Source organism: Triticum aestivum, chromosome 3D (genome assembly GCF_018294505.1).
Source record: "Triticum aestivum cultivar Chinese Spring chromosome 3D, IWGSC CS RefSeq v2.1, whole genome shotgun sequence".
Classification (NCBI taxonomy): domain Eukaryota; kingdom Viridiplantae; phylum Streptophyta; class Magnoliopsida; order Poales; family Poaceae; genus Triticum; species Triticum aestivum.
In genome coordinates this window covers 569,902,308-569,912,515 of record NC_057802.1, presented here as the reverse complement: position 1 = coordinate 569,912,515, position 10,208 = coordinate 569,902,308, and the positions used below count along the sequence as shown (strand labels likewise).

Genomic DNA, 10,208 nt, shown 5'->3' with positions numbered 1-10,208 from the left:
GAGAATAATGATCAGTAGTTGGAACATGTAGCAGGTGATCCATGGAGCAGCAGTTGTATGCACAGTAATTCTTCACATGGAAGAACTGCTGCAACAAGTCTTAGTTAGCTTTTTCTCTAAAAGAAGTCTTGGTTTGTTTTCTGAATATAAGGCCTTGGTTGAGTTCTTGTGAAGCCATGGTTACCATTCAGCAGCAGTTTCTATTGGCGTAATGGATCCGCATGGGCCCGGAGGACCAGGTTGGGGAGGCCCATGACCATGAGCGTGGGGTCTGGTACCATCTGGAGGGCCTGGTTTTTGCGTGGCCCTGGTTCTATTTTTTTTTTTTGGGGGGGGGGGGGGGGGGGGCTTTATTTTGGGTCCTGGTAAGTTGAATCCTCATCTAACTAATGAAACTTTATATTTTACATCTGACCACTGACAACGTCAATTCATTCAGTTAACATTTAAAAACAATTCAATTTATCTAGTCAGATGATTATTGTTCAGGGGTCAACTGAATCAATGTGCAATATATAAGCGATGAAGCACATTAATCGCTTAGCTTTCTTCCTCCGAAGCTTTCATTTCTTTGTTGAGACAGATACCGCAGATTCTGTGAATGAATGCTTCTTCTGTACTGTCTACCTCATCTGCTGCTGTTTGTTGGTGTCCAAGATTGTTGTGGCCCATTCCATGAAGCACCCAGGGCCGGGTGACCCACCACAGCCTTTCTGACAACATGCCGGACATATCTACCACGGTAATGCACTAGGTTACAATTCTTACCTCCACCAAAAAAAGGTTACGATTATTAGCCTAAATATTCGCTGAAGAATTCACTTGAGTGAACATTTTGGCTGTGGGGAGTGTCCATTGACATGGTATATAAACAATATGATCTGCAGACTGCAGCTTTGATTGACTCATCTGAAATGTATAAATTTACATGTGAAGATTGAACCACACACTTATTGTTTCTTTAATCAATTGCATCTATAGCTCCCATCCATTTTCGAGAAAAGCAAAGGATATACAGGTTTTCAGCCATGCTCGGTCATTCTTTGCTCAATGGTATATATAGGTCTTACAGAGAAAAAAGATCGAAATCTTTGACTGGATATTATGTTCCTTTCTCGCAAAACAGTGGAATCCAAGACATTGGTTGTGATCTTAGGGAAAAAATGCTAGAAGTTTCTGTGATGAATTCATAGACGCAATCTCTTGCTGTAACTTATCCCGCTGCTGGGTGGTAGTCCAGCTCGCTTCTATCATCAGTGTTATTATCATCCTTCCAGCCTACAGAACTAAGAGCATCTCTAGCAGATCCCTTAAAGCCGCGACCCTTAAACCACGGATAAGAGCCGAGAAAAACGCGTTTTAAAGACCGAAATTGGCTGCGGCCGAACAAAGCCCGCAAACCCAGCGGTAAAAGAGAATATCCCCCGCGCGCTACGGATTTAGGCCCTCAAACCGTAAAACCACACAATCCAATTGACCGCGATTTTGACAAATAAAAACAAATCTGATAATTCAAACACAATTTTGGCAACATTTGAACATAGTTTTCGCGCCACAACCCAAAAGACACCGCATCCATCATCATCATAATATTGTCGAAGCGATATAAGGGGTCTGCTAAAAATGCTCTAATTCATAATATTGTTGCAGATCAGAGGGTTCTCTCTCATATACAATGAGTCTCAGATAACGAGAACGGCGATTTGGTGCCCGTGCCCAGCTGCTCCTGATATCTAGGCCTTCCGTTTCTTGCTCGGGATCCGTGAATAATGAGCTGGCGAGTCAGGCGCGAGTCGCGGAAAATGAGGGGCGAGGCGAAATACCGTATGGAATAGTGCGCACATGGTGGGACCAAAGACGCGGTTGTGGCCTGTGCCGTGGACGCCCGCGGACCAGGTCGTTAGTGATTTTGCCGATCCATGGATCAAATAACGGGGACAGGACGAAGACAAATGCCCTATTTGGATACTCTAACTCGGTTAGAGGTTAGAGCTTGATTCTAACCCTGAACCAAAGAGGTGTTTGGATGACAGGGTTAGATTGACAATAAATGCTCTTTCTCAATCATTTGGCTACTTCGGACCCTATTCCTGCCGGATTTGGCAGAGCGAGCCCTGGCCGAGGCAGATGGGGACGCGCCCGGCAAGGAGCCGTGTTGGCCTCTCGCGCAGCCCGCCGACCGAATCCGCCGTCCGTGCAGAAGGAGTCGCGCTGGCCGAGGCCGACGGGGACGGGCCGCGCAAGGAGCCGCGACTTCTTACCGGCGGACGGACGGGCCGCGGGGAGACGAGGGGGTATGCTGCGGGGAGAATGAGAGAAAAAGGTGTTTCTTAGTGGTCCAAAAGAACTAACCCAAATAAGCACCTCTTGGGTGGGTTAGATTTTTTGAGTGGGTTATATGCATCTAACCCAGACTAACCCTCCCGTTTGGATATTTTTGAGTTAGTTAAGTCCAAACTAACCCAAACTAACTCTAACTCATGAAATCAAATAGGGCCAAAAGCTGAGCCGTCCGGCGGACACGAATGCAACATGGGTCTCATGGTGCTCGTCGTCCGTTTCGCGGAACCCTCACCGCCCATCCTTCCCAGACCCGAGAGTGTACTACCGCCGCCACCCACCACCCCCAACACTCCCGGCGCGACCGCCCTTGTTTCCACACGCCCGTCCGGAGCACCGCTCGTCGTGGGTCAGTACGGGAGTTCGTTTAGGCAGGGGAGGCTCGACGGCGGGTGCCTCTGGGTCAGAGGATGGAAGAAGCGAGACTGGAGTTTCTTCTCGATGCCGTTGACAGGTGAGTGATGTCGGATCCGCAAAATAGAGAAGAGAAATCAGATTGTACGCGAGCGGCATGTCTAATGGCGGCCACCGTTGTCATTATTTTGTCATAGATTCCCCCTGCGTGAGGAGTTTGCCGACAGCCTTGAACACCCAGATCTAGTTCCTCTGGTTTTGCTGGCCAACAGCGGGGCAACATCGTCGGCCGCTGCTGATTCCAGTCCTGGCTCTGGCTGTGGTTAGCAAGTCTGGCGGCGAAGGGAACGGTGATGCCCGTGCTGGGTTCGACGGCGACCGGATTCATCCCCAACTAGGCCAGCACAGTCCACGGACAGAGTAAATCCCCAAGCGCCAGGGTGGATGAAAAGGTCTAGTAACATGAAACCAATTCTCGTAGAATTTTGAAGGCCGAGTGGCGACGTTTTCGCGGAGTCAATTGTTGGGAAAATTCAGACATGAGTTAGATTATTTCGTGTGTGATTCAGTACACATATGTTGCAACTAATTCAACTTAGAGTGACATGAACCATTTATTTGACATCCTTATATGTACGAACACATGTGGTTCTGATTTGATTAGTCACGCGCTTTTCTGCTGCAAGGCTGCTCACAAAAGAAGATCAGAAAAAATAAACAAAAACAGAAGGCAGTCTGAAAAATGTTTGTCGTTTTTTTTCTTCGAATTGCAGGTTAAGGCTGGGAAGTGCACCACCGGACCGTACCCCATGTCCATCCAGAATGAGTGCTATTAAGCAGTCAATTCGCAAATACGCTGAGGAACCAACGGAAGTTGTAATAAGACCAGAATTTGGTTTAAGCTTCGCTTCCTTGCGCGAGGCATACGACTTCTATAACTTGTATTCGTGGGAAATTGGATTTGGTATAAGGTATGGCGAGAGTAGATTGAATGCATAGAAGGACAAAATGCATGGAGGAGATCGTCTGCGGGTGCTCGGTGAGATTTTGAAATCTGTACAGTCTTTCCTTCCTTTTTGGATGAGTGTTCTAACCGATCATTTCTCTGTTGGATTTGGTATATGATATGACTTCTACAGGATGCATGAACAGGTTGAGGGAGAGACTCTAATATAGGGTTAGGCCTGAAGATGTAGCCGGTCCAAGCGACGCAGGTGGCAGCAGGCTGCAGCAAGACCATGTTGCAGCTCAGAGACTGAAAGAGCAGCAGCAGATATGGAAACAAATGTCAGATGTTGAGCAGCAGATGAAGTTAGACCTTGAGCGTAAGCACCATCCTTGACATGAGTCTGCGCTGTGGTGTCAACCATTGTGGATGACAAACAAGTAGTGTGGCGTCTAGAAGAGCTTAAATGTTTACCTTTGCAGATGCCCGTTCGCATCGGATTATACGGACGAGGGGAGGCACGTCTGGCAATGGTGATGTTGGTGATTCGGATGATCCGGCAGGTGAGGAAAGGCGTCAGCGTGTGTGCAGCCTTGCTGCTGCGGCGCTTGAAGTAGTTAACCGGACGATAGACAATCTGGAACTCTTTAAAGGTTTGTTATGTTTTCCGACGAGACTAATTGGCTTAATATGTTTTCCATAGATGCTGTTAACAGGTTGTGTTGTTGTTTCAGACATCTTTGAGCACGCAAGGGGGCTCTTAACTGCACTTGGTGTGGATGGAGACATCAGAGGTGACTAGAAGCATATCGAACGGCATTTAAAACGGTGAGACTCTGTTTACGTGGCTTCTATGCAGATGTTAATCGACATGCTCTTGTTTTGTTGGTGACAGCGCCCTGGTTCTCAAGATCAAAATGGAGAAGTGGCTGAGGGTACTGATAGTGATGAGGAGGATGACTTTGATTGGGCGGCGGGAGAATCGTCACGGAGCGACTGGGGAGAGAAGTACCCAGCATCGGTTGGGCTGTATCATGTTGAGCCTTCGGAGCATGACATTTCAAAATTCTATGTAGGCATGGTAGGCTGTGGCGAGTGGCGACCATGTTCTAAAGAACTAAGAATGACAAGAGTAGAACCGTCCCGTGGCAAGTATTTTCTACTGTTTGGCTGTCCTTGCCATGTGATTCTGAAATCCGTAAATTTCTACAGGAAGTGGTTCAAGCACTATCATCCGAGACTAGCTGTGGCGTCTGGCTAGGACCTGAAGGACGAGCTAACTCCTGGTGGCGAGCTGACACTGAATCTGTGGACATGCATACAAAGGATGCTAAGCGAGAAGGATAAGATCATGTACAAGGGGTGGCTAGACAGATTCAGAGGCATCTTCGATCCCCGTTTTGTGGTACGAATGCTTGCTTGGTAGCAACTTGCGAAGGTTAAGTGGCCCGTAGATTGTAAAACCTGATGCTTCCATATTTAATCTACATGATGATGGACTGCGAAAAAATGGGCTATAGAATCGACTGGCTTAAAAAGGTAAAGGAGCTATCTCCTCAACAATACATAAAACTGGGCAACACCCGTAGTCTGGACAGCTTACTTATTGTGGTGATGCACAACAACTTTCAGTTCATGTTCCCGGTGAATTTCATGGATTGCTGGTCGGTGTATATCCTGGAAAAGGATAAGAAGATTGTGATGGTGCTTGATCCAACTGAGACATATCCGGAAGATGAGATCAAGATCAAGCACGAGCCGCTGGCAAAGAAGTTTCAGAAAAGGTTCTGCAACCTGTTTAATGACGTGTATGGTGCTGGATTGGTAGAGACGACTGGGTCATCTTTTGTGTATCCTTTGGAGGCGCAGCACGAGCCATGCAGTAGGTCAGTGCACCTTCATCATTGCCTTAGTGCCTCTGTTGTGGTTTGCATGGAAGACAAGGGTGTCTATGTTGTGCGCTACGTCCTGAACTTTACTGGTCTATACCTACGATAAACTTTGAGCCAGGTAAAAAATGAGACACCGAGAAGTTAATTGAACCTGACATGGTTGTATCGTTGATTGAACTGAATGGTTAGAAAAAAATGTTGCTTCCCCGCAGGGCCAGATTGAGCAGCTGCGGAAGAAGATTGAATATGAGGTGGTGATCACGAGGGGTAACAAAAGAGAGCTTCTGGATTTCATGTGCGAGGAGATAGCTGACTGAAGATGGAGTGGTCGTACTTGCAGTCTGCGTACAGCCCGGCAAGATCTTTTGGCTGTGCGTCAAGTATGTCGTTAGGCACTGGGGTTTAAGTCTGGAGTCATTTTGCAATGCGAGCGAAAGAACTACTGTAGATTATTAGTTTGGACACCTACGGTAATGTGTTGTGTTTCAGGCAATGGACCTGCGTGAATGTAGGATTAAGTATGGAGATGTGATGACTTGTCTGTTTGTTTGCAAATTGCTATGTCAGATGAAATGAACTAAGTATGGTCATGTTGGACAGTAGTAATTTTAGTATGGTATGAAAAGAAATAAAGAATGAAGAACGCATGGGTCTCAGGGCAGTTTCAGGTGTTATTTGTTTTGGGCATGCATTCCTGGGTTCTATGCATGTGCACAAAAAAATGGAGATATTTTGAGCGAGTGGATGAGCTTGGGGAAGAGGGGCGAGGGTTGGGGAAGCATTTATGCTGGGGGATGTGGGGGCAGGTTGCCGTTTGTGCAGCAGTCGGCGTATAATGGCTCAGGTGGGCTCATAAACTTAGCTGAGCCGTGGGCCGAGCATCTGGTCCGGGTGGACAGTGTTGCGCGCCGTGACCATCAATGCAGGCGCAGTCGAATTAATTTTTGGGACAATACGAAACAGAAATACAGTTGTTGGCGCACATCCCGACGCGAATGGACAAAGTAGATATCAGGATCAGCTGAGCCCGGGCTCAGAAACTGATATCCGTCAGATAACGAACTACACTGTCATAATATTGTTTCACATCAGAGGGTTCTCACTTAAATACAATGAATCCGAGATAATGAACCAATATAAGCTACACTGTCTCATGAGAATCTTATCATGATACCTTTTTGAACAGTCACACATTTTTTTGGTGATAAACTTATCTCTTCTAATTTAGATTAAAGGTTATTGAGCCTTTTACTTCAGAATCTGAACATTTTCTATTACCTGGTACGTACGTATATATATTTATTTATACAAGAGAGAAATCATTGAAATTACGCAGGCAGTGACAAATAGAACAAATCAGACCTATAGTCTGTATTGTCAAGCATGCATACACAAAAAATTCCTCCACCAATTCAAGGCTATAGTAATGTACTGTCAATATTAATCTTAGTTTTTTGAACCTGACATTATAATCTAAGTTCATCATGGCCATTCTGAAACGAAGACCTGGCTCATTACAGCCAGCAGTTGTCCAAAGTATACTAAGTTACACAGATCCATGGCCACGTTCAAGCTGAATCCAGCTACAATTTTCTAATTTTTCTCCCATTGTATTTGAAACCCCAAGTGATTAGAACATTTAACGAGAAACATATAAGTTTGTACCAGAATCTACCTAGGTTCAGACTAGGGTTCCACTTGGGGGCTTTGCAAGATGCTGTTCAAGCTAGAAGCTGGTCTAGGGCTAGCAACACAACAATCTAGGATAAGGACATGTTTATAAGAACCTTATGTTCCTTTGCCTCACATGAATGGATATCTAACTAAAGTCAGCTTGGAGGCCACCTCATCCCCGAGCTTGGGAATAGCCGAATAGCAGCCGCCTGAATACGGTTAACATTGCAAATAACAACATCTCCAGGTTGTTTCCATCATCCATTTTCGCTGGACGAGCATTGTGTATAGTCCACGCTGGATCCAATGGATTTCCGAGCATTCAACACCAGACATTTCAAAACTGCATGACCCTTCAGTCGGCTGACTTCACGGCAAACAACATCATTGCACACGAGACTGTTTAGGCATGCATCTACCACTGCTGAGGTAATGTCTTTCAATCAAACCAGCTGTATGGCACGCTTCTCACAAGTTGGGGCGAGGAATTTATTTGCAACTATACTCATCTCAATCTCCTAGACCTGGGCAACAATCCCTTACTTGGAGGTCTCTCCAAGTGTTTCTGGGACATGCCCAGCTTGAAATTCATGGATCTGTTAAAGGACAGACATGGAAGTCGGTGGGCTTGTTAAAGGGCGACCTTGAGTTTTAATTTGGGGTTTGAGTAGGCGGGCTAGCGAGGGCAACTCCAATGCAGCAACCTAATTCGTCTGCGCGTGTCCATTTGGGTCGAAACGGACGAAAGCTCTGGCCCAACGCGCGGACTCAAACCCATACCGCCGTCAGCTCGGTGTCCGTCTGGACGCATTTCATGGCCCAAATTTGTGCTTGGTTTGCGTCCATGCGGACACAAAATGGACACGGCGCGTGCCCTCTCGGTGTACGCCACGGTGTCACCTGTCAGCCGCCCAACTACCACCCATGGTTATATTAAGCGCGGCCACCTACCTCGGGCCCGCCTGGCTGTGAGTGAAAGCGCCGCATGACCATCCTTTTTAATGCAAGCGTGCGTCGGCGCGGGGGGGGGGGGGGGGGGGGGGGGGGGGAGAGGGGCTCATCCACTTCCATCCCCTGTCCACATCTGGGCACGCTTGCTCCCTCATCGACGACCAGAAACCCTAACGCGCCATGGGCTTCTTTAGCAGGAAGGGCAAGGGGAAGTTCAGCGCCAGCGCGAGCTCTTCCTGCGCGCCTCCTCCTCCTCCGCCACCGGCTCAATGCAGCGGGCCACCGCGGGAGCGGGAACGGTTGTACATCCTAGTCCACTAGGCGTGGTGGCACTGGCAGTACCGCTAGCTGCTCCAATATCCATATGTCAGCCTGCCGCACTGCTGGCATCTGGCTCCGCAACACATTCCCCATTCCGGCGATGCCGCACTCATCGTGGGCGCACGCCGAGGAGGTTCGCCGGCACCGCGAGCTTCTTACGCCATAGCAGGGTGTGATGCGTGCCTACGTGCCAGACTCCCCCAACTGGTAGCGCTGGTTTGCGTTAGAGAACGAGGAGCGCAGCCGCGGTGTGCACATTGACCAAGCCGTTCCCCCGCCGCACCTGGAGGTCTTGTCGGAGGAGGAGGAGGCGAAGGCCGCGTACCAAGCTGCGCTCAAGGTGGACCTGCATCGCACGCTCGAGGAAAGCCGGTTGGAGGAGGACGCATAGTGGGATGGCCGGAAGCAGGCCCTCGCCTTATCGGTGGCCGGGGGCTCCGTCCACGCTCCACTCTACGTCCCGCCGCCGCATGTCATCGAGCCCAAGGCCGTGCCTAAGCCCACGCCCACGCCCACGCGTAAGCGGTTACCGCCGCCGCCCGCTTGGCCCGAGGAGTCCTAGTCATGGACCGACGAGCTTCGCAAGTGGGTGAGCGTGCCTCCCGTCCACTACGCTGCGATGCCGAAGGACGAGGCGGCCCACCTGGAGCGGTGGAAGGCTCACTGGATCGCGGAGGAGCAGGCCGATGGCAAGTAGCAGATGTTGTGCGCGCTGTGCGGAGGAGCACGCCCGCCGCGCCCCAATGCCGCTGCCGCAGCAGACGCTGGAGGAGGCTGCCTTGGCATCATGGCAAAGCGCGTTCGGGTGGGCTAGGCCACCACCCGCCTTCATCGACCTCACCGGCGACAACGACAACGAAAAGTGCAAGGGCGAGGGCGAGGTCTAGGGCAGCGTGCGTGTGTGGACCTTTTTTAATGTTTAATTAATGTTTAAGTGGACTTTGGTCGGCGGTTGACCCGCCATTTATGTTTAATTATGTTTATTTCGGTTGCGCGTTTCCAAAATTTCCTAAACGCACGGACATACGGGTCTGCCACCCGTTCGCACGCCGGCCGACCCAAATCAAAGAGCAGATGCCCCCATCCACTTGGCCGATACAAACGGACAAAAAACGGTGAAAACACGCGTCCATTTGGATCGTCGCATTGGAGTTGCTCTAATCCCATATTTTTGTATCGATATTGCGGTGGTCAGTGCGAGCCTTGTAAATCGATTGTAATCCTAGCGGAGTGTTCCTTCACCCCTTTCTTCGATAATATATAATATGCACACTCATGCATATTTTACAAAAAAGAAATCATTGATCTGCCCAGCAACTCTTTCACTGGCGCAGTTCAGTTCTCGAGGACATGTGGTGGTACTATCTACACCTTGCCTATAACACTAGTAGAAAACAGGGCTTTGGTTCAGGCCTGGTCAGCCCATTAGTCCCGGTTCAGTCACGAACCGGGACCAACGGGGGCATACATCCTGGTTCGTGCGCCCAGGGGCCGGCCGGGCCTCGTGGGGCATTGGTCCCGGTTCGTCTGGACCCTTTTGTCCCGGTTTCAGCCACGAACTGGTACCAATGGGCCTCGCTCCTGGCCCATATCCATTGGTCCCGGTTCATGGCTGGAACCGGGACCAAAGGGGGGCTTTTAGTCCCGGTTCCAGGCAAGAACCGGGACCAATGAGGCGGCTATATATACCCCTCGCCCGCGAGCAAAGCACTCCACTGCTCTGTTTTTTT

At 49.2% G+C, this 10,208-nt stretch overlaps 1 long non-coding RNA gene across 7 annotated transcripts; it reads left to right on the top strand.

Annotated features, from left to right (window-relative positions):
• The first annotated feature begins 2,507 nt into the window (after positions 1 to 2,507).
• LOC123080567 (uncharacterized) lies at positions 2,508 to 6,193 on the top strand. 7 transcript variants are annotated; one of them, XR_006438477.1, is made up of 10 exons: positions 2,508 to 2,794; positions 2,892 to 3,146; positions 3,468 to 3,733; positions 3,834 to 4,019; positions 4,123 to 4,293; positions 4,375 to 4,468; positions 4,536 to 4,721; positions 4,853 to 5,179; positions 5,273 to 5,650; positions 5,745 to 6,193. It is a non-coding gene; the product is annotated as an uncharacterized lncRNA (long non-coding RNA). The 7 variants fall into 7 exon arrangements; XR_006438475.1 differs by having other exon boundaries at positions 2,509 to 2,794; positions 4,375 to 4,434; XR_006438474.1 differs by having other exon boundaries at positions 4,536 to 5,179.
• Positions 6,194 to 10,208: the final 4,015 nt, after the last annotated feature.